Below are 22,281 nucleotides of genomic sequence, written 5' to 3' on the forward strand. Positions count from 1 at the left end.
CCATTCTATATGAATGGTTCAGAATGGATACAAAAACAGTGAAAAGCAATCATACAAATGAACAATTAATATTTTGGAGAGATCACACCTCCTGCACGAGCGCCAGGGAGACATCGTGCAGTCTGCTGATCAGGATGACAGGGTGATGCTGGGACAGACGCCTTATAAAGCTCAGTCCATCAACCTTCCTCTCCCTGAATTCAGTGAACGGAAAGAAATACATCAACCAGGACAAGGAAAGAGGTCTAACTGTATAGAGCTATGGGCAACAAGGTCTGTATTTTCACTAGTCAGAATTGTATTCATAGAAAACGGAATAGGTGGATGCTGATTGTACTGCTTTATGCCTACCAGTCGTCAGAGGCCAGAAACTGAAGGCTCTGGGTGAGGGCCAGCTCGGGCCTAGAGAAGGATTGCAGCCCAGGCTGCTCTGGACCATCTCTTCTCTTCCCTTTAAGGGCAGGGGACAGCTCATCTAAAGGTCACAACAGAGTGGGGAAACGTTCTGTGATCAGTTTGGTCACCACTGATTTGACTAAAGCAGATCGTGAAAGGCGTCTGCCTCGGGGCATCAGTAAAAAAGCTCTAGAAGAAGGAAAAAAACCTGACCTTGAAAGAAAGTGGTGGAAGAAAGTGAGAAAGAAAATCAGTGCAGATGTGTGGGAGATGCTGATCTGACCTGCGATATGGGGGGTACTCTTCAGAGGGGGAAAAGAGATGTTATCCCTCTCCTCTGCAGATCCATCCCCCCCTATCATGCGCAGGCGTTTTTTAAGACTCCCCACGCTCCTCCACTGGTCCTGGACGTGCCCCATCTTGTGTGTCTGTAATAACAGAAAAGCACAAGTTAACCCTGGGGAATCCTGGCCCGGCTCAGTTTTGAGACCAGCTGGACTAGTCCTGGTAAACTTTTTTACTTTGAGTCCTCTGAAATATTTACTGTTGGACCCCATGACATAAATTGTTTCACAGCACTGAATTGTGATTCATAGTATTCATATACATTTACATATACATTGTGTAGCCAGCAATAAAATCACCCTGGGAACAGGATAGTGAAAGGAAAGGAAAGGATAGTGTTTAGAGTAATCAACTGCTCAGATCTCAGCTATAACTAAATTGCACAAGAATATATCATCTGTAGCATAAACAACTTGGATTGTAAAAAAAAAATCATACAAATTGACAGAACAGATATGATTTAATTTACTTACGTTTTCTAAAAAGAGAAGAACAAAACATTTTTGTAACTACTTGTCACCCTCAGGACTTGGTTGCTGTTGTGTGTATTTTTGGGGGAGTAAAGTATAAAAAAAAATTCTACTATAAAAAAAAATTATTATACATACGCATACAGTATATTCAGAGTCTAATCCCAATCATTAAAGACACAAACACAATTTAAAGACATTTCCATAAATTCTATATATATTTTTCTACTGCGTCTTATAAATATTATTATTGGATGCCAGTAGAGTTGTGTTCATAACATTTATTTCACTAGGGACAACAACATCCAAGAACTGAATGTTTTGTGAATGCTAGCAATACCTACCTAGAAAAATTTGGTTTAACCCATCTGGTTAATAGGCAGCCTCCTGGCCATAAGACAAGCAGTCTCGAACCCCAGTCATTTGAGTGAACCGAGGGGTAGCTGCAAGGTGGAGATGGGGCGTAGGAGGAATGTTTGAGATAAATGCGAAGGGAGGTGTTGGAGTTCAGTATACTGTATGTAGCTAGTTTTATAATGCTGGTGATTAGGAACAGCTGTGTGAGATTGACTTGTCATTGTTATCCCTCCCGAACGTCTGTTAATATCTTCCATAGTTTGCTAAAACTAAGGTTGCTGCTGGAAGAGGTGTTAGTGGGGCCAGCAGGGGGCACTCACCCTGTGGTCCAAGTGGGTCCTAATGCCCCAGTATAGTGATGGGGACACTATACTGTAAACAGGCGTCGTCCCTCGGATGAGACGTAAAACCGAGGTCCTGACTCTCTGTGGTCATTAAAAATCCCAGGGCGTTTCTCGAAAAGAGTAGGGGTGTAACCCCGGCGTCCTGGCCAAATTTCCCATTGGCCCTTACCAATCATGGCCTCCTAATAATCCCCATCTATGAATTGCCTTCATTACTCTCTGCTCTTCTCCCCACTGATAGCTGATGTGTGGTGAGCGTTCTGGGGCACTATGGCTGCCGTCGCATCATCCAGGTGGATGCTGCACATTGGTGGTGGTGGAGGGGAGACCCCATTACCTGTAAAGAGCTTTGAGTGGAGTGTCCAGAAAAGCGCTATATAAGTGTAAGCAATTATTATTATTATTATTATTATTATTATTATTATTATATCTGGCAAGCCTTTTTGCATTTTATTTTGAGTTTCCTCTATATTTTGCTGCCGTAACATAACTTACAGCCATATGACGGCAACTCTATAATGCTGCTGATATAATTAAGTACAGTACATAGATGAAAGTGCCATGCAAGGGATTTGATAGGTGTTTTCTAAAAGCAAGCTAAAGGCTTTCACAAGTTATCCACCAGAGTCTACAAAAATGTAAAAATGTTTTAATTTCTGAGATAAATAACTGCGTCTGATCATTGTAAGCAATCTGGCCGGTCCCAAAATGATCAAATCCCTCAAATACCAAATATACTATAGATGGAAAAAGAAACATATTAGTCCTGTATCATTATTATTTCCTATATAGTGAACCCCTGAAGACATTTTTGCTGTTTGTTATTATTGGGTCAATTCATTTCCAGGCTATATTTTTTATATCTAAATACTCTAATATTCTATTCCAGAATACTGTCTGTATAGGGCTTCAAATACTGTTGTTGTGAATATTAGGTCAGTACGTAGACAGGACTTGATCATAATATACTGTAGTTACACTTGTGTGCTATGGCATTACAGTATACAGAGTACATATGCTGATGGAGACATTATTACTAATCTTGATTGTTTTTGATGTCTAAATTGTTTTTGATGTCTTGATGTGAAGTGTTTATAAATAAATATACTGTAGAAGGTATTATAAAAAACTAGGACATTGGTGAAACACAAAAATGAAAGACCTACAGAGCATTTTTTGAAACTCAAAAGTTTTGTTTGTAAAAAACTCAAAACAAAAGCAAAGAGAAATAAAGGCCTCTTACTAACCTCCTGGACCTGGGGGTAACTGTTCTGTTGGACTGCCTGCCCATAGACTCGCGCCAGGGGCTCGACACTTGTGTTGCCAGTGCTGATGCCTTGCCCAGGGCACGACATCAGGCTCTGATGAGAAGCAACACGAGTGGAGCTCCCCAACACTCCTATAGAGGCAAAGTGACCAAAGCAATGTTTTAGTGAGTTGGAATATATGATTTAATTACATGGTCTGATAGGCATCACTGAAATGGACACAACAATATTAAAGTAATAATGTGATAATAGCCAGATTAGACTTAAAGCAACACACCAAATTGAGGCTCAGAAATTATACCAACAAATTGTTATGACTTAAAAAACATCACATCTCTCCCAAAGTTACACATTTGTTGACACAGAGTCTATCACAGTCTATCATCATGATCCAGAGTCACATTGACTACATTAGATTAGTTAAAGCTTGCATTCCCATCTGATATTATCATTCCTCTGTGGGCTAACTATCACATAATGCATCACATAACGCATAATTTAACAAAGAATCAAAGCTTAATAGTTAATTTTCCTCTGTTTTTCCTCAGAAAATAATAATAGGAGAAGAAATCACGTACAGTAGGTTGTGTTCATGCATGGGAATTTGACCAATTGGAATGGGATGTCTGTGTTTTGAAATTATCCTTCAGAGCCAGTCCTTGTTATCATTAGTGACATCTTAACCAATGGTGCAGCCAACTCACGTCTGGGGATTCTGGACACTCTGCGGGGCACTCGGGCCGGGGGTTTGGCAGCAGGAGGGGACACCACTATCAGCCTGTCCTCCTCAGGCTCACCAGGCCCTGCAAAACAAAGTCCGCATTTCTCAACACCCTTCACCTGTCAAAACCCACAACAGCAGACACACTGACACTCATGCCGAAGTACAAATGCCAAAATCAACTGAGAAAAATGTGGGCAGGTGTTATTCTTTATTTCTTTATCTCTAAATAAGACCCAGTAGGCAGCAATAATGAACAGCTACTGTGTAGGAAATGCAGTAATCTAGTCTAGAAAAGAAAAAACTGAAACAGACTGCCCCATTCAAAACCCAAGCTGTAATGTTTAATTACTGTTCAGTTTTGCCCAGTCTCACGGCTGGTTTCTCAGCACACAATCAAACACATTCAAACAAATGACAGGCCAGCAGCTCCAGCTGTCAGCACCTTGGTTGGGGCTGTCCTCCACTCTGGAAGCAGCCATCAGCTTTCTGGAGGGGATTCCAGCCAAGCGAGGCCTTGCTGCCAGAGGAGGGGAGTTATCGGACCTGCAGGGAAGACACAGAGACATAGAGGAGAAAAGTGAAAAAAATAATAACGATCAGCACTGCTCTGACAGTTATCTTTACAGAGCTGGAACAGAGCTGTCAATTTTGTGATCCCCAACCCCACAGGCAAGAATGTTGTGATGTCCACCGCGCCCTCCACAAAGTTTTATCTGTACAAAAAACATTGTAAATATAGGACACTTTCTGTCAGTGAGACATTAAAAAATCACCATGTTCACAGCCCTGCTGTGGAGCATGTAAAAGCCACTAAAGAAAAAGATGCCAGCATGATCCACAAGCAGACAACTTCATCATTCTGAATATGTTAACTAACTCACACCTGAAGAAGGCTCCACAGCCGAAACTTTGTGTTTTCTTTCTTCTCTTTTCAGCATGGAATAAATCTATTAGTTGTTCCTTTGAAGCCTATGCATGCTGACGCAGCTCAACTATGTTAACTGTTGCTTTTAGTATATTTTGGGTTTTTTTGTCTCAGCTTTGTTTGTAGGCGTTGTTATTTGTAAAGGTGGCGTGTGTCTGTGGGCCATGAGCTGTTGTGGACTGACCCGGCTTTGATGCCATCGAGGAAGTTGTGTGGGGGTGAGCTGAGCAAGTCTTGCTCCTCTGCCACAGTGTACTGCAGGAACCTGAGGGAGTTCGGCCTCTGAAGAACACAAAAGACACAAGCCTTTAACATTCCTTCTCAGTTCCTAACCCAGCTGGGCTCTCACTGCCAGTGCATTCGCACAGCTTATTGTACTTTTTGTGCAAAGCAAAATAGAAAAGACTTGGGAATGAAACCTTGAAACCTCCTGAAGAACATAACCAAATAAAACTACACAAGCAAGCTCTTATCCCTTCCTTTTTCTGCACATTTAAATGATGATATGTGGGTTAGAAAGGCCCTGGTGTGTTCTGACCTCCTCGTAGTCCACTGCCTCCTCTTCTCCATAAACCTGCAGGGTAGTTTCCATTGGGCGCTCCAAGGGGCGCCCTGTCTGGCCGGCCTTTCCGGAGTCCCTGGGCATGCCCTGGTCCCTGTCGGGCAAGGGCTTTGTGCCTCTAGAGATCGGGGGCACGGGTTTAATCCCACTGAATACACAGCGGCAGGTTGTGGAGCACATCTGAGAGGCTCTGAGGAGCTCTGGGAAGGTCCTTCCCTGGGCTTCACCTGGAGAACACAGACAGGGCTTACACATACTGTCTGAACATAACGTTCTGAGAGGAAACTATATTTCCACTTCACCTTTAAGAAGAATAAAGGGTGAGGACTGCTTGTCTACTGTGAAGGCTGTAGTGGTTAGTCAGGATGGCAGTCTTCCTAACAAGTTGCCATTGTTGCTAAAACACTACATCAAGTCCCCTGCTCTTTCACCACATGGAAGTCAAGTTGTGCAAATCAACCTGACTGTAACCACTACCAGTCTTCCACCTCTCTCTCTGTCAGAAGGGTTGGTGGGGCTCAGGAACTGCATGTCCGAGTCCTCTCCACCACTGTTCTGTGACATCCTCAGGAGCCCTTTCTTCCCTGAAACCTGGGGCTGGCAAGGCTCTGGGATAACTGGGTGGGGGAAGCAGAGTTGCTGGGGTTAACAAAAACAAAACCCACCTGTATTCTGGCCAGAATCTACTGCAAATGAGTTTGCTTACTCTGAAGGAGCTCCTTGGGATTTTCTCGGTGAATCTGGAGATATCATCACCTTGTGAGCTTTTGTCACCTGATGATCTACTGCCTTACAGAACCAAAACTTCACACCCAATACTCAAAACTCTGTCACGCCATCTGTTGGTGTGTTGGTACAGCTGGAACTGTAATGTGTACAGTAATGTGAACTGGCATGGCCACACCTCAGAGTTCAATAAATCCTGGGTTGTGCTGTTATCTCTAGCGCGGCTTGATTTGTGCCCATTGTCTACAGATCAGTTCACAAGTCCTTGAGAGTTCTAAAGGTCTTTGAAACAGATTAGTTGTTATTAGTTATAATAACATTTCTTTTCAAGGCTGCTGGAGAATCCTGGATCATGGATAAAAAGGTAAGTTTTTTTTATATACAGTTACGAAGGTCGGATGTCAGAAAGAAATAGTATCAAGTCTGTAATAAATCCCTCTTTACAGGCCATGAGAGAGTTTTTGTTACCAGTGAGCTTTTGTACAGTATGTAACTCTGGTACCAGTCCCTGTTATCATTAGTGACATCTTAACCAATGGTGCTGCCGACTCACATGTGGGGATTCTGGACACTCTGCGGGGCACTCGGCCCGGGGGTCTGGCAGCAGGAGGGGACACCACTATCTGCCTGTCCTCCTCAGGCTCAGCAGGCCCGTTAGAATAGATCAGTTGCTGTCCCACTTCACTCACATCTGAGGTCACCCCTGCAAAACAAGGTCAAAATTTCTCAACACCCTTCAGAAATGTCACCCTTTTCACCAATCTCACAACACCACAGCCCACAGTAGCAGACACACTGACACTCGCACCAACCTCAACACAAGGAGGGCAAATGCAAGAACCGACCAAGAAGGAAAATAGGCAAGTTCTTTATTTCTTTATCTCTTTAACTCTAAATGAGTCCCAGCAGACAGGAAGTTTCAACCTCTACTGTCCTGTATTGCTCAAACCTAGAGCTGTACTGATTAGGTTACTTTCCATTTTGCCCAGTCCCACAGATGGTTACTCAGCACACACTCATACACACAACCAAACACATTCAAACAAATGACAGGCCAGCAGCTCCAGCTGTCAGCACCTTGGTTGGGGCTGTCCTCCACTCTCGAAGCAGCCATCAGCCTTCTGGAGGGGACTCCAGCCAAGCGAGGCCTTGCTACTGATGAAGGGGAGTTATCGGACCTGCAGGCAAGACACAAATGGAGACAGTGGAGAAAAGTGAAAAAATGATAAACACTGCTCTGTCATCTTTACAGAGTTCGAGCAGTGTTGTCAACTGTGTTCACTCCCTTGCCAAGTTCACAGTCCTGCTTTGAAGCACATAAAACCACAAAAGATGCAAGCTTGGACAACAACAAGCTAATTTTATCAACACTCTTCACTCCAGCCCCCACAAAAAAACAGAAAAGATGTTTCTAAAAGTAGTAGGCTACCTGTGTGGCAGTAAGCAAAAACTGAGTAACAAGTTTGGAAAACGAGCTTCAGTGCACTGTTTATGAAAGCCACAACCGTCTTGAGTTGTAAAGGCAGCATTTTAATTGCTCTGAATGTGTCTGCAATGTGTACATTTCTGAGGGCCGTGTGTCATGGACAGACCTGGGTTGGGCGTTCGGCGGCACAGGCTTGATTCCATTGGAGAAGCAGCGAGAACGCACAAGCGTGGCTTTAGTTAGCACAGGGCAATTCTCAAGGGCTTCACCTGAAGGACACAGTAGGAAAGGCATTCATGAAAAATAAAAAAAGCAACTAGATCACATTTATTTTCTAACCACTTTATTTAATTTAGTGTTGCAGATAGCACGCCAGGAAGTGAGCCAGTGCTCACCACTGTACCACCAGCTGGAAGGAAAACTAAAAGATACTCCAGAAGCAGGGTTGAGAAACATTGCTTTAATACTGATCAGTTACAAATATCAGTCTCTGAAGAGGAATAATCTTACTCCCTAGCTTGCTGCCAAGTTCAGAACAAGCTGCTACTGTATTTTGCCATGACAGAGTTTGGGACAGGGGAGAAGAAATAGAGGCAGCAGAGGGCAGATGCATTGAAAAGCCAGGAATCAACAAAACAGGTGACCACACAAACACCAATAATGGGAATCAGTGCACATTGGCAAAGCAGGTTAATCCCATCAAAGCTCTGTTAATTTAGTCTTAATTTCAATTTATCTTGATCACATCCTCAGCTCTGACAGGGACAGCAGAAAATCTTTTTGTTCAGCAACTGCTAATCATGCAAGACCTCTCAATGTGCCTGGTGTTTCATGCATATAGCACTGCACACGCACAACCCACTTCACCTCCTCCAGCCCTGCCAACATACTGCATGTTACTGACACAGACTACTCCCTACCAGGAGCACATGTCTTTTTCCTCACACAAGGAGGGAAATGTACTTCACTTTCTTTTACCACACCATGGACAGAAATGTTTGGAATGATTTTGGTGGAGTTAATGCAAGCCTAAATTACTCCTTTTTCTCTGGATTCAGAATTAGCTAAAGAATTCAAAATAGACTGTATACACACTGATAACTACAGTTCTCAACTCATTACTCAGCCTGAAATTAATAGTCTAGAAAGTATAAATCAGGTACTTACCAATGCGTTTGGCACGTTTGGCATTTTTCTGACTTATATTCATTGTTCTAGTGAACTGCAGGTCTTTCTCAGAGGAGCCACTCAGGTGGGGAGACCAGGGATCTCTGTCCATCTGAGAGGCAGGAACAATGAAGTTCTTAGTGCTTGTTAATCCTCAATGTCTTTTGTAGCAAATGCATGTTTTACTAATTTACATATTTTATCATTTCCATGTACTGTAATTGAATCTGAATATCCTTAAATATTTGATGTAGAAAGAGTGCAAGAGACATTTAAAACATGTAGATCAGTTTTAGCTACCATGTTGACAGACAGCTGATATAGTGATAATTTGTATTCAATTTAAGTACAGTTCTCAGCTCATCATCTCTACTTTCATTTCTTTTGAGAACATGAACCTGAGGACTCAAGAACAGTAGTAGCTTATGTAATCTCCTTCTCTTCCAAGGAGTCCAAACAGTAAAATCCTGTTTGCTTCAATAAAATGTCCAAATTTGGACAGTGATATCACTGGATCCAGTCTACTTACTTAACACAGTTTTCATTACAAACTATTCTGATTTGCTACTTTAAAAATGACAAGTATTAAAACTGACACTCAAGCAAAACTCCTCAAAGAGTTGTGATGTGTTATCTGTACTCAACTCAAGCATTACAATAGTAACATCGCATATTGACAGATGTAATGGAATGTATAAATCAAACACGAAAAATATGGGATTACAAACATTCAGACCTGTATAGACTGTCCTAAATCTCTTCTTAATGATTTCATAAACCAAAATGCAGCAAACTCTAAGCAGGCAGTTCTATTCTATAATTTACAACTGGAGAAACAGTAATAGGGGGCTGTACTTACTGCTAATATTATCTATTTTCTGATTTGTACTTGCAGAGTTTATAAGCAGCATGTTTATAAAAGATGAATGTTAATGCAACTCAGCTCCTTGATGATTTAAAAAAAATATTAGACATACAGATTGTAATCTGAAGAACAAAGAGAAACCACCCCTAACTGTATATAGATCCCATTTCTAGCTGCTACTTCAAGGAGCCCAGATTGGGCCTTAAGACACCTAACTAGGAATCCTGTTAAAAGCACCCACAGCTCTCCAAAGTAACAAGCAGCCCAGCCATTTTATTGAAGCATCAATACCACAGCATGTTTCAAGAATTAATTCTCTTTTAGTTTCAAGTTGTGGCTCTTTTGCTACAAAAACTGCTTATCCCTATCTATCTACACTCCTTGGATTTTTAAAAACTAGAATATCTCTCACATCTTTCATTTTTATGGATTCACCACTGAACTGAACTGAACTGGACTGAACTATAAAAGTCTGAACATTTAATTACCTAATGTAAGTTTAGAGGTATGGTGAATACAAATGAATGCAGTATTATAAATGAGATTTTACTACTGTTGCAAACCTTATGTATTGCTTCAATGCTGAAGGGAGTAAGCTACACACTTTTTGTTTTATACCCAAACATTTTGTTTGTAATTTTATTGTTCTAATTAACATGAAAAAATCATCATAAACACCCAGATGCCTATAGTACAATCCTGTCTGGCGATTGATATTACCTATGTGATATGTATACCGATTATTAATCTTTATTTTACATAGCAGTTTTCAGAAAACATTGTTTCTTAGGAAAGTGCACATTCAGGAGAGATCACTGTACCAAATAAATCAATATACAGAAGACAACATGCAGAATACATCATAAGATCTATGTGACTGCCAGGGTCTTAAGGTCAGATCTGAAAACAGACTACAAGGTGAGACTACTAGAAAGCCTTATCATGCACTGTTCATAATCTGGTAGAAAGGACAAAAACTTGGCAATATCAGAAGAAAAGACAGTGTGATCAGGGAATTAATTTATTGGGACCATAAAACATAAGAAGAAAAAAAGGTACTTTGAAGTCTGAAAGAAATTCAGTAGAGATACGGATTGTGCATACAGAGTATGTACTGTATTTCATGACATGGGTGACGTTTTGTAGAAGAACTGGCACAAGAAGAACTAGACAGAACTGGCTACTAGATGTTTAACGGGAAAGATTTATTTTCTTAATACGATGTGTGGTTCTGGTGTAAAAAAAACGTCTTACCGTAGGTGAATGAAGTAAGCACACATTCAAAAGTAACAAGACCAGTGCTCGAATTCACACCCCACTGTTTTTTTTTTATCGTTTTTGGATATGTTTGTATTTCTTATTGATAAAAATATGAATGAAGATACTGCTTGTCTTGAAAAAAACGTTTCTGTTGCTCCGATCCTCGGACAATGATGCGTTTGCGACTTCCATCTCTTACAGGCGGTCGCATCGGTTCACCACGTGCTGGAAAGCGTCGCTACACCCCCATGCCCTCCCACAAGTTTGTACAAATCTTGAACTGTACAAATTTACATCTTCATTGATATACACATCGATTTTTATCAAACGAATTCGTTGCTTTCAGGATAGTTAAACGGGAGCTCATTCTGGTGCTCTCATGCTTCTTCCTCTGCATACCTTCTGCACAAAGTAGCGTGTAGAAGGGCACCGTTTGCACGACATTTTACTGAAGCTGGTCGTAACGGAAAATCGACAGATTTCCGCGGACACCCAATGTAAAAAAACAGTATTTTTTACCACTTTGGTTACACAGTGTAGAAACAAGCAGTCCAATTCAGAAAATACACTTCGCCTGATCTTTACCAAGTTGCAGGGTTGCAAATGCGCAGTAACCGCACAAAAATAAAACTCTGTCGCTGCCATGCAAGTTTTTTTTCTGCACCATAGTTTACTGTTCTTGTGTTACACGCACGTCATATTAATTTACTTTTAAAATATTATACCAGACTATTTCTAACTAATAGAAAAATAGTGAAACACTAATGTTATACCAGATAAAGTCTCAGTGAAAGCAACTTCTCTTAAAGGGTACTGTAACTACTCCTAAAATCTATAGGTACCTTTCTGCTTTGCTGCGGTATTCCTAATCCGGGAAGGTTTTGCTGCAATAGTTTGCCACTCTCTTGACCATTACTACCGGGCGTACAATACGTTTTTTTTATATATGCCCTGACGAAGAGAATGAGCTAAAGCAATAACCTATGAGAAACTACGATCATTTTAACCCCTTGAGCAATCCGTCACTCTCTCAGTAATAATGCAATTGTGAGTTCAGAGATGACGCGCTGATCGCTGCGTGGCGCTTTACAGATTGAGCACGTGACCTATATAAGACGCGATCTGCGAAAATGACGTTCAGGTTAATTGAAAACAAATGCTCCGGTGAAACAAATATTTTACCCGAAGATTAAACATTATTAATAGAAATAAAAATAAATTTGCAACTTTGGAATTTGGAAAATGCAATTCCAATTACAAAATCCGACCTCGTTCATCTTTTTTGTGGAGCTAGAGTCGCGTTTTGAGATGAAGAAGGTGGAGGAGCTGCCACTGCGGTGAATGTTTCAGTGAGGAGGAGTGGGAGATTGTTCTTCTTTGCATTGCTTCTTGACTAAAAAAAAAGTTGCAAATCTGTTATCTCGGTGTAACACTATCGATGCTCCACCCTCGTGATTATTCCCGTACTTCAGTTCCACCCCTTCGGAAACGTTAGGTTTGAGCAACTTGCTCATCAACACTGTGCTCACTCATGTCTCCCACCGCAACAGAATGACGCGTGAGGACTCCTTTGCTTTTGAGGCGAGTACGGTTGCCAGCCGACCCTTGTGACCCAGAAAGTCCCACATTTGAACATTAAAGTGTCTCCTGTTGGAAGAGGTACTGATATTTGCAGCCCTGGCAATATTGCATGTTAAAATATGTCTCGTTAAACTCAGTTCAACCATGACCTAAGACTCCACTGTGGAAATAAGACTGAAAGAAGAAGGCACTAGCTTTCTTGGGGTCGTTCTTAATGCTTCTGCATTTTAATTTTTTATTGATGTGTGTAAAATGTTACTTTGTTCAGTACATCTTAATTTATCCATAACAATCACCTATCCTACACTTAGAGCTTTTGTACATAATTTATTAAGAGAATTTTAGCTGGTAATTCCAAACTTTGAAGTCAGTTTAGTGTGTTTCCAAAGTTATATCCTGCAGCAAAATGGATGACAACACGTGAAAGGAAATGCAGGTCTTTTCAACCCCTTCTTAAAAGACAAAGCCCAGTTTACATTTTGTATGAGCCTGGTGCTTTCAAGAGTTAAACAGTTTCTTGTACTTCTTGGTTCAAACAAGTTTGGCTGAAGGCTTCATGCCACTCCTGTCATTCAACTGAGAAGGGTGTTCTGATCATGGGCAGTCATGGCTTTGTAGCTGGACAGTTCCAGTGTGAAGGTGGCAGTGCCAGATGTCAGAGCGCAAAGGACTGTGAAGTAACCCTGTGAGAAAGATGAACAAAAGAAAAGTCATTTTTGTAAAGAAATGCTCACTCCCATCACACTCCATTGTTTCCTGATGAATACTTTGTTAAACATGTTTTTAAACAACAAAGCCCATATTGTAATGATACCTGAAGGACAGACAAGCTTAAATGTTCTATAAAAAATATAAACATTTATTCTGTCACTAAAAACCCCGTCTTTTGGCCCGTCTATTCATCGATAAATTTGAATAGATTAAGACTAAATTGCAGCAATAAACATTTAATATAGCATTTGATATTTGAGTTGGATTTTTAAATCAAATTGAAAGAAACCAAACTGATTTTGTTGTTAGCATATTGGTCTAACAAAGCCAATTGTAAAAAACAGCACAACACTTCTAACTTCTATGTATTGTGCCCTGGGCTACTCAGAACATTTAACAATTGCATCTTTAATTTCTGTCTTGCAATAAGCAATGACTTTTCTTTCTACATATATTTCTCTCATGTTTTATTTCATCGGTTTATTCATTTTGGGGACTACTTTCTAGAAATGAGCCTTCCATCATGATTTCAAACGGGTTGAAGAAATTGTATTGTGCTGCATGATTATCCTAGTCTTCATCTTTTCCTTTTGAGCAAATGTTACCTTGTGCATACAGCGAGACACACAGGCTGAGACCATGGCCATTGATGTCCCAGGCTGAATGCTGACAGAGTAAACTGTAGTGACCACATCCTGCACCGGGAACCCCAGCAGTGGACCTGGAATTACTTTGAATGGCATTGAAGAATCAGGAAATGGCTGCATATGTAGAAAGCACATGGAGAAACATGTAAAATTGCAGCTTTTTAGAAGCTTTTTTGACAGTGCACCTACACATCCACATCATCATTTGATGATGATGATGTTATCCGGTCAGTCGGATCCGACTCTAGGCGATTCTATAGGCCATCTCTCGCCACGCTTTCCGGTCTTGGACCTTCCCTTTCAGCTGTTCTATACCTAAACCAGTGTCCGTTTTGTTGGCTTCGAGCCACCGCGTTCTTTGGTGGCCTCGTCTTCTTGTTCCACTGACCATTCCAAGCATATTTGCTTTCTCCAATTGCCGGAGTCTGGTGATCTTTCCCTAAGCAAGATTTCTGGCTTGATGCGCTCCAGAACCTCTTTATTGGTGACCCTTGCTGTCCATGGTATCCGTAACAGTCTTCTCTAGCACCAATAGCTTGAAAGCATCCATCCTCTTTCGGTCAGCTTTTTTCAGGGTCTAGCTTTCACACCCATACATCATCATTTAACACTACCTAATTCAAGCTGAGTAGTTCAGAACCTCTCTTCAGCTGTGTATACACCATAAATATGAAATACTCCTTACCTTAGTTAATTAGACAGCATAACATATGAAAGTATAATTCTAGAGGACTTATAAAATGTACAGAATGTACATCACTATTTCAAACACGTCAGTAAAAATTGACACCGTAGCACCAGAACTTTATCTCCACTACTGACTCTTAAGAAGTTAAATGAAAAGTTGTTCAAAACAAAAGATATGTAAACAATCAGAGTTTATGCAAACTGTAGTGCTTAAAAATAATGCTTCAAGGTGAGCCTTCACATACATGACTTTATTATTGCGATATCAAATGGGATAAACATTTTTTGGACATTTTGTCATGCTATAGTACTCAGGAATAGTTTCAGAACAGCAGGCTCTGCAGCAGATTAGAATGGGTCAAGCTTCTGTAGAGGGTAGGGAAATGAAAAAAAAATGAAAGCATTTTCTACTAATAGACACAGAAAAAAGAAACAATCCATACTTTCATAAATATTGGCTGGAATGCACACCAGGCAGAAATGCTGACATGTGATTTGGGACACCTAAAAAAACTGCAGTCATTTTGCAGAACACACATCCTATATCCTTGTGAAGAGGAATTGTGACATGTTATCAATGATGAGCCCTCTAAGAAACTGATGACCACTGATATACAGCACAAGCAATTGTTACCTGTCAAAGTGAAGATATTACTGGCTTATTGTGCCGAGGTGTGAATGTGATACCCGTGGTGGAAACCGACTGCAAGATGGTTTCCCTGTAGGCCACCTGTAGTGGTCCAAGGTGAGTCTCAATGCCATATTCTCTTCTTATTCGATCATGAATGATCTCAATGTGTAGCTCCCCCATTCCACACAGTACAGTCTTTGAAAGAATAAGGCAAATTAATTTGACAAAACAGTAGAAATTAAGGTGCTGAATTACAACAGTTAGCTGTACCAAGGTGCTATTGCTTGCGTTGTAACAACTTTGGAGTCTGCAGGGCACTTGTGTCCTGCTAATGCCTTGCTTTCTAATGCCTTAGCCCTTCCTTAACAACATCAAAAGACTATGGTCGAAAATTAGTTTATGTTTACTAAATAACTAGGCATGAACTCCCATCTCTTCTCACTTATGGTCATAACTGGATCTTAATCCCACTTAGGCTCATATAGATAATAAATTAATCCTTCTGCACATCCAATCACACATTATACAAGGATAGCATACACCCCTGAGTAAGGGCCCCTTAACCCCCACTGCTCCAGAGGTGCTTTATACTGTAAATGGCTGACACTGCGCTCGAGCCTCAAGCTTCTCTCCCAGTCCGTGTCTCATGGAGAGCAAGTTGGAGTATGCAAAAAGACAAATCCCTTATACAAGAAGTTGAATATGGCCAATAAAGTGATCTTTTCTTATAAATGGCCAACCGTAACTGAGTTTGTTAGATGCCCATCTTTTACTGTATCATTGAATTCTGCATCAATTAATCATTCAGGTTTAACTGAGCTATAGAAAGACAGACAACTCCACACTAGACATATCAAAGGAAGGTGTGCACATTATCTTTACTCTTTTTCTACAAGCTGAAAACATGGGAAAATAATGCCTTAACTTTCAGGCTGGGGTCTTCACTTTGCAGGCCAGTCAGGGCATGCTCCAAGTCTTCCAGAGGAGCCAAAACAAAGCCTTTTAGCTGGGTATGAATGCACCTTAAACCCAAACTCTGCTCACTTTATTAGTAGAGGGCAACACAAAAAAAATGTATGTAAATTTGATTAAAAGAGAGCATTTTAATGAAAGTCATTGCTGAGTAGTGTCAGGGAACCAATCAGCAGAATAAGAGGATCCTTATGCAGAACCACAAATCCTGTATAATGTGGAGTAGCACAGGGACAAATCCAAACACATAATCCAGGGACTTAGTCAATTGGAGAAGCACTGAGTCCAGTAACTAGGGAAATCCCGGAAAGACACTCAAAAAAAAAAATCCAAAGAGAATGGTCAAACAGGAAGGAGCGAAGATTAGGAACCAGCAGATCAATCAAAAAATTTAGAAACACACAAGAGGATACTTTGGGAGGCTTCTCAATAGGGAGCATAAATTGGCGTGAGGGAACTTTAAATACTAAAGGGAAAGGGACGTGGTTGGATAATTGGTCTGGGAGTGAGAATTTATGGAACCTGGTGCATGTGGGAATGTGATGGGTTCAATTAGGAATGAGATTGTGAAACAGTGGGTTTGGGAATGTAATGGCCTTTGTGAGGGAGAGTGTGGGGTGTGACATTTAGCATGTCCTCTTTTTGAGACCTAAAACATCAGTCTGACTGGGATTTATTAAATTCCAAAAATTGTCCGGGATTTTGTTTTGCTTGTTACTCAGACTGTGAAAGAAACATAGGTCTACATATTTTCATTAGTTCCATGGATTACCGGTAGATGTTTTGAACTTACACGCAGCGTAGCTTGAAAAGGTTTTTGTGTGTGTGTGGCTGTTTTTATGATAGATAGATACTTTATTGATCCCGTGAGGGAAATTGCAGTGCAACAGCAGCTTTACACAGTCAACACAGCCACAGTGTAACAAATGATACAATAATAATAATAGTACAATACATACAACACAATCAGTACAGTGAGGGTGCACTAAAAGAGCTACTCACAGTCCGGACACACAAAGAACAAACTAGAACAGAACAGTAAGCAGAAAAATTGTATCACACATATGAATATACAGTAAATATAGATGTAAATATAGATAAAGATATAAATATAAATGTATTGCACGGGTCCCTGGCATGTATTGCACAAAAAACGAATGTAAACGGGAAAAGAAAAGAAAGAGAACAGATGTAGCAGTAGATGTGTAGATGCGTTCAGTCCAGAAACAGATCACTGTCAATGTTGCCTCTGCTCAGACACAAGGTGGATGCATTGTACAGTCTTATAGCAGAAGGCAAGAATGACCTCCTGTAGCGCTCCCTGTCGCACCGTGGATGAATCAGTCTATTGCTGAACGTGCTCTTCATTTCTACAAGCCTGTCATAGAGGGGATGGGAGATGTTGTCCATGACAACATGATTCTCCTCTCAGCCACTACTTCCAAGGGGTCCAAGTCAGACCGTATTACAGAGCTTGCTCTCCTGATGAGCTTGTTCAGCCTTTTAGAATCCACTGCTCTAATCCCAGGGCCCCAGCATACCACTGCGTAGAAAATGGCGCTCGCTACCACTGACTGATAGAACATATGTAGCATCTTACTACATACATTGAAGGACCCGAGCTTCCTCAAGAAGTAAAGTCGGCTCTGTCCCTTCTTATAGATGGCCTCGATGTTCTTAGACCATTCCAGTCTATCGTCGATGTGCACTCCCAGGTACTTGTATGAGTCCACCATCTCCACGCCACTCCCATGGATGTAGACAGGAGTAGGTTTGACCTTTTTCCTCCTGAAATCTACCACCAGTTCCTTTGTCTTTGTTACATTCAGTTCCAAGTGGTTCACCCCAGACCACTCCACAAAGCTGCTGACCAGTCCTCTGTACTCCTCCTCCTGCTCACCCTTCATACATCCCACAACTGTAGAGTCATCTGAGAACTTCTGCAGGTGGCATGACTTTGAGTTGTGCTTAAAGTCCGAAGTATAGGAGGGTGAAGAGGAATGGAGAAAGAACTGTCCCTTGAGGTGCCCCTGTGTTACTCACTACCTGTTCAGACACACAGTTCTGAAGTCTCACAGACTGTGGTCTGCCTGTCAGGTAGTCAGTGATCCACGAGGTCATGGAGGCATCGACTTGCATCTCCTCCACCTTCCTCCTTAGAAGTAATGGCTGGATGGTATTGAGGGCACTGGAGAAGTCGAAAAACATGATCCTTACAGTGTTGCCAGCCCTGTCCAGGTGTGAGTAGGCCCTTTGCAGCATGTAGATGATCGCATCCTCCACACCAACTGTGGGCTGGTAGGCGAACTGTAGGGTTTCTCATGGCCATGAGAAATAGCAATGTTTAATTTGTTTCATTTTATTTCAAAATGTTTCGTTAAAATTTATCATTTTTGCAACCAGTGAGGACTTCTCCTAAGTTATGATGTCTTCATTTTTTCCTCAGATGTGAAGACTTCTGTTGTTTTAAAAGGAAAAAAAAACTTTACATTTAAAATAGGGTTATATTTTAGTTTTTTCCATGTTTGCCAATATGGAAGAGAAATAGCAACCCTGCAACTGTTCCATAGTTCAGTAAGAAGTTTAAAAATAACTAGAGAGTTTAAATTGATTTTTTGATAAGAAAAAGTAATAAAGATTCATTACATTGGAGGCATGTGTCAAGTGTCGATTCATTAAAAAAATGAAAAACTTTCACAACCCAAAGCAAGGCTGGGAAAGGTCAGAGGACTTGCCTCGTGTGTAAAACACTTAGTTGCAGCATTCTAGGTATTGTCGTTTAAATGCTATTGGCTTATGAGCAGCATCCCACTGCATAGTGCCACTTTAAATAAAACCAAGAAAAAAGATTCACACCACAAGGCTGTGTCTGTCTGTCAGCAGTATTGTGTACAGTATATAGTTGACTCTTACCTGAATGAAAACAGGACATAAAGAAAGGGTTTCAGAAATCCAAGCTTTATTCCCTGCTTATAGGCTAGATAACTGGAGACTACTTTGAGTTTGTTTCAATGATGTTTTGACTTCCTGTGGTCATATGCGGGTTGTTTGCACGAACCCATATTGACCAGTATTTCTCGCAGTGTGAATGTATGCACACAGCGGTCCCGCAGTGTTCCAGTTAGTTACGCACTATGGTAACAGTCAGGTATACCTTAAAACTCTGGGCTTTATTCCATAAAATACATGTACATTCCATGCAAAATGCAAGGGTTTGATAAGTGTTATCAATTTCTTGCAAACCTTTTCTTTGAGGGCATTTTTGACAACATTCTCCCTCAGGGCAATGCAGTGTATATAACCCAAGCTATAGATCTGCGTTAGGGTTAGGGTTAGGGTTCAGATTGCTTCAGAGTTTCCACAATCTTTCACTCATTTACATGCAAAATATCCTTCACTCAATCAAAATATACTTCTGAAGGGACCACGCATCCAAGCCAAACTGAAGAGAACATACTGTATCAACAATGGTAAGATTCTGTTTTTGGACAAGTATACTGTTATTGGAAAGTTTGTGTTGAATGGTGTTTACACAAGAGATCTATTGAATCAGTCAAAAGAAAATAGCCAGATACTTTCTGGGATTGAAAGGAATTTCCTATGCTGACAGGTTAAAAGAACTCTCGGAAGACTCTCTTCAAAGGCATTGATAGACAGAGTTAACGCCATAGACATCTTCATAATAAACAGTAAATCAAACTTGGGAGTAAAAGTAGAAACTAAAAAGGAAGTGCAACTTCAGCAACTTAACTTAGACTGACGTTAGTGGCAGAAATTAGTTCAAGAAATAACTATAACATTACAATACATACAGTACAGAAAGGGTGGGGAATAAATGTAAGTACAGTAATACCACTGCATTTATGTTTCCATGATGTGCTTGAACAAGTACTGGGAGCAACATTCTAAGGCATATGAGCCACAGGCAATACATAAAGAATAGAGAAGCAAGGTCAATTATGATTTCAAAATAACGACTTTATTAAGCACTTGAAACCACCAAGAAACAGCAGAGAATAGTATAAACACAAATAACACAAGTTCTGTCTTTTCTGATGTCTTCACTGTGATGTTTCATTCTCCACCATTAAGTCTCTTCTTCCACTTGGGAGAGTTGGTAAAGGTGGAAGTTGGCACCAGGATAGACAGACGGGCTGGGTGATCATGTGCATGAAGCATACAGAATACAATACGTCCATCAATCAGTCAAGCAACATCACTGGGAGCCTCAAGCTCCAGCCCACCTGCATTTAATTAAGGGTGTACCAGAACAGGCCTGCCACAGTACTTTCATTTTTCATCTTTCACACAATTCAGTAATGACTTTAATTCATTCACTGATTATGAATAACAGACATTGACAAAAATAAAGTAGTTTTTAATTAGTAAGTGATACCTTTAAATACATTGGAAGCTAAATATATTCCAGATTAGTTTTTTGTGCTAAGTACTATAAATTTAAAAAGAATAACCTAAAAAATGCATTGGTAGAAATGTATTACAATATTTAATAATCTGTAAGTTTCTAGAGCACATACTACATGGAATATTCATTTTAACAAAATAAACAGTCCGGCTGTTAATGATGTATATTGTCCCCTGTTAAGTGTTTGTGAATGTATTGTGATTTTATAAATTTTAGACCTACATTTTCAATTTAAAGGAAATGAAATGTTTCTGTTTTAAAATTAGAGCTGTACTGTAAAATACAGGACCGCAGACCACAGACAGTACCTCTTGCTCAAAGTCGGTGCTTCAGGGAAGACAGCAACTGCTGTCCAAAGTGTCTGAAATGACAAATCTCTGCATGAGACTCATTGCACCACGGAGTTGCAAAGCTGGCTCCTTGAAGGAAATCACCATCTTACCCGTCTACGAAAAGAGCAAGCTTGTACCTGGTTTCCTGGGAGGCGTCTTGTGCCAGCCAAGTGGCAGCAGGCAGGATGCAGCTGGTGAGTTCCCTGGGGAGATTACGTGCGCCCATCCTCTCCACCAGGACCTGGGGTGCTATCTGCTTGTGTGTTCTCATGTGTTTCTGGTGTGAGTGTGCACGTGTCCATGTCTGTGTGTCTGTCCTGTGACGGACTGGTGACAAGTCCAAGGTTTGGCCTGATTTACACCCACTGTTTGCAGAAATAGGCTCCAGCTAACTCATGACCCTAAACTGGAGAAAGTGGTTAGAAAATGAATTGATATTAGCATTGTTGTAAACATTCTTTATTACATGCTTTGATTTCAAGCTCCGTGAAAAGTAAATGACCCTTCACAGCTCCTGAAGTCAGACCCAAAGATTCTGGGTATTATTCTATGCTGTATATTTCTGCCCTCACCTCAGACCTCCATTCAGCAGTGCGTTGATTGCACGAGCAGGGGTACATGAAGGATGAATGTGTTGGATTCTCCGGCTTTGTGCAGCAGCACCTTAACTGTGTTGCCCAGTTCCGGGTCCATCCCTCTCTGCAGGAAGGTGAACATGTCTTTCAGACACACCACTGCCATCCTAGACACAGCTGATCGCAAGTTCTTCACCTGGGGAAAGGCAAACCACCGCCAGCACTGCAGAGCCTCGTCTGTACCCCTCTCTTGAACCATTCTCTATAAATGGTTCAGAATGGATACAAAAACAGTAAAAAGCAATCATACAAATGAACAATTAATATTTTGGAGAGATCACACCTCCTGCACGAGCGCCTGGGAGACATTGTGCAGTCTGCTCATCAGGATGGCGGGGTGATGCTGGAACAGACACCTTATGAAGGTCAGTCCGTCAACCTTCCTCTCCCTTAATTCAGTGAAAGGAAAGAAATATATCAACCAGGACAAAGAAAGAGGTCTAACTGTATAAAGCTATGGGCAACAAGGTCTGTATTTTCACTAGTCAGAACTGTATTCAAAGAAAGCGGAATAGTTGGATGCTGATTGTACTGCTTTATGCATACCAGTCGTCAGAGGCCAGAAACTGAAGGCTCTGGGTGAGGGCCAGCTCGAAGATGCTGATCTGACCTGCGATATGGGGGTACTCTTCAGAGGCAGAAAGAGACGTTATCCCTCTCCTCTGCAGATCCATCCCTCCTATCATGCGCAGGCGTTTCTTAACACTCCCCACGCTCCTCTTCTGGTCCTGGACGTGCCCCATCTTGTGGGCTGTTACTGGTAGGTTTGCTTTCTGCTGTAATAACAGACAAGCACAAGTTAACCCTGGGGAATCTAGGCTCAG

This window comes from Lepisosteus oculatus, chromosome 3 (genome assembly GCF_040954835.1).
Source record: "Lepisosteus oculatus isolate fLepOcu1 chromosome 3, fLepOcu1.hap2, whole genome shotgun sequence".
Lineage (NCBI taxonomy): Eukaryota > Metazoa > Chordata > Actinopteri > Semionotiformes > Lepisosteidae > Lepisosteus > Lepisosteus oculatus.